Source organism: Rhinoderma darwinii, unplaced genomic scaffold, assembly GCF_050947455.1.
Source record: "Rhinoderma darwinii isolate aRhiDar2 unplaced genomic scaffold, aRhiDar2.hap1 Scaffold_465, whole genome shotgun sequence".
In the NCBI taxonomy this organism is placed as follows: Eukaryota; Metazoa; Chordata; class Amphibia; order Anura; family Rhinodermatidae; genus Rhinoderma; species Rhinoderma darwinii.
This window is the reverse complement of record NW_027464010.1, coordinates 220,042-223,440: the sequence shown is the minus strand read 5'-3', so window position 1 is coordinate 223,440 and position 3,399 is coordinate 220,042.

Here is a 3,399-nt window from a genome sequence, read left to right as displayed (position 1 = left end):
GGGGGTGTATGGCGTTCCCTACAGGGGGGGACTGTATGGCATTCCCTACAGGGGGGGACTGTATGGCGTTCCCTACAGGGGGGGCTGTATGGCACTATCTACAGGGGGAGGCTGTATGGCGCTATCTACAGAGGGGCTGTATGGTGCTATCTATAGGGGGGCTGTATGGCGTTATCTACAGGGGGACTGTATGGCATTATCTACGGGGGGGCTGTATGGCGTTCCCTACAGAGGGGGCTGTCTGGCGTTATCTACAGGGGGGACTGTATGGTGTTACCTACATGGAGTCTGTATGGCTTTCCCTACAGGGGGGGGTCTGTAGGGAACACCATACAGCCTTCCCTGTAGGGAACGCCATACAGCCCCCCTGTAGGGAACGCCATACAGCGTCCCCCCTGTAGGGAACGCCATACAACGTCCCCCCCTGTAGGGAACGCCCTACAGCGTCGTCTCCCCTGTAGGGAACGCCATACAGCGTCGTCCCCCCGGTAGGGAATGCCATATTGCGTCCTCCCTTAGGGAACGCCATACAGCCCCCCCCCTGTAGGGAACGCTATACAGCCCCCCCCTGTAGGGAACGCCATACAGCGTCTCCCCCCTGTAGGGAACGCCATACAGCGTCCCCCCTCCTAAAAAAATGCGACCTACAGTGTGTCCTAATAAAAGACATGTATCCCCTATCCACAGCAGCGATAGGGAGAACGGGGGACTGAAAGTCCCCCTGAAGTTCTCCATGACTAACCTCTGACTTCCCGCGTCTGCGCAGCTCACTAAAAATTAAAGGAGCGCTTGTCACGCATGCGCACAAGCGGGACCGGTGCTCCATTCATTTCTCCGGAACTGCTGACACAGACCCCGGAAGTCCGAGGTTTGTGATGGAGAACTTCAGGGGACTTTCAGTCCCCCGTTATCCCTATCGCTGCCAGCGATCACGCATGTATCCCCTATCCTGTGGATATCCTGTGGCTAGGGGATACATGTCTTTTGTTTAATGGCAGAGCGGGGAGATACCTCCCTGCTCTGCCGTACTGTTCAGTGGCGTCTCGCTGTAGCAGCCATAGCGGCTGCTAGCGGAGCCTCCGGCCATGGTGGGGGCCCGTGCCGGCGGGCGACACGGGCCCCCTCATGCCACGGGCCCCGTAGCAGCCACTACTGCTGCTACGGCGGAAGTTACGCCACTGACCAGGGCCGTATTTACCATTAGATACCTGCGGGCACCAGATCACTGTAGTACTACCAATAATGAATCCTCTTCCTGTGTGTTTTCCGATTTTATGTAACTAAAGCTTAATCGCTGTATAAATGAAAAGTTCTACAACTTCCTAATCTACTTTATGTTTCTTAGCTGAGAGCAGGACTAGCGATGTACAGGTTCACTGCATCTGAATGTAAGCAAGAGTGTCCTCATTCACTGACAGCAAACAGATCTTGAAAATGGTGAGTAATTGAAACATAAATGATATTATAAAGTTGTAGAACTTCTCATGTATACAGGAATAAAGTATTTATTATATGGGGGCATGGCTGTAAATATGCCCCCGGATATGACGACTCCTTGTATAGACCAGTCCTATTGGATCTCTCGGTGTGGACGTCTCTGCAGGGGATTTTTCTTCTTCATGAATGTTGATCTCTGGTGTGAAGGATCTGGTAACAGGAGCATCCATGAGGTGAGGGCCCTGACTGTAGGGGGCAGCATTGTAGCCGATCCTCCATCCCACACTGTGCCCCATTCAGTGTATCCCGTTTAGATAATCCTCCACAATCTAAATAGCCTGTACTTCAGCTCTCTCCTGCACTGATACATTGTAACAAACTCTCACTTATCATTATATAACCATTAAAGCTGTTTTCTGGTTTGGAAAACCCATTTTCAAATGCCCTATTAGGGAATTTTGGGGTAATAGTGTGGGTTCCCCCGTTCAGGACCCTGATTAATTATCCAGAATGGAGAGGGGCAACAAACATCATCTCCTGCTCAGGAGGACCATCACATCCATGTATTACATGCCCAGCCCGGTGATTATAGAACTGTGTAATACTTTACTTCCCCTTTAGAGATGCTGTAGGGAAATTAAACTCTTGCAGCAAGTTCCCCCACAGATTACTGGACCCCACTAGCAAAACGGTATTGTAAAAACCTGACAACCCCTGTAAGGCTCTGTTCACACCACATTTGGGCTTTAAATCTGACATATACCTTTAAAGTGTAGCTAAACGTTTGACAAACTTCTGACATGTCATAGTGACATAGTGACACGTCAGAAGATTGGATTGGTGGGGGTCCGAGCACTGAGACCCCCACCAATCACTAGAATGAAGCAGCTGAAGCCCCCGTGTGAGCGCTCAGTCGCTTCGTGTTTGTTCGGCTTTTTCCAGAAATAAATGTATCGGTGAACGGACTCAATAGAAAGTCTATGAGCCGATACATTTTTCCGGAAAAAGCCGAACAGACAGGAAGCGGCTGAGCGCTCACACGAGACCTTCAGCTGCTTCGTTCTAGTGATTGGTGGGGGTCTCAGAGCTCGGACAACATTTACTACACAGACGTCCAATGGGAATAAAGACAAGCACAAAGATGTAGGGGGTAAAAGGAAAGTTTTATTTACAGATAAGGGAAGGTTATATTTTATTATTAGGAGATTATTCTAGAAGTATTAAGACTACTATTATTATATACTGTGTATATGTATGTGTCATCTATTTATCTATTATACTAAACCTATCTAAAGGCCGTGTTGATCCAGAGGAAGGCGAAAACCCCCTGTGAGGAATGAGCCAATTGTCCTCATATTAGGGGGGAAAATTCCTTCCTGACCCCAAATATGGCGGTCGGCATAAATCCCAGGATCAAAGGCTGAAGTGTAACGTGTGTAATATGGGGAAAGACTAGGGGAAAATTATTCATTTTTTTTTATGATTATTTTTAATGAACTGCTGTATTTATTTATGTGTAAACTATAAATTGTATTAAATTAAGATTTATTTTTAATTATTTTCTATATTTATATTATGTTACTTATGTGTGTTACTACTTATTACTCTATCATCCTAAACCTATTTAAGGCCGTGTTGATCCAGAGGAAGGCGAAAACCCCCTTTGAGGAATGAGCCAATTGTCCTCATATTAAGGGGGGAAAATTCCTTCCTGACCCCAAATATGGCGATCAGAATAATCCCAGGATCAAAGGCTAAAGTCTAATCTAAATGTACTATGTGTCTATATGCGGGTGTCTATACTTATCATGTAGTGTGGTGTCTATACTTATTATATAGTGGGGTGATGTGGGTGATGTGGGTGATGTGGGTGCATTACTTACCTGGCCTGTGCTGAGGTGAGATCAGGTATAATGGCCGCTCCGGCCCCAGGACTACAACATGCGGCTATTATTCCTGATC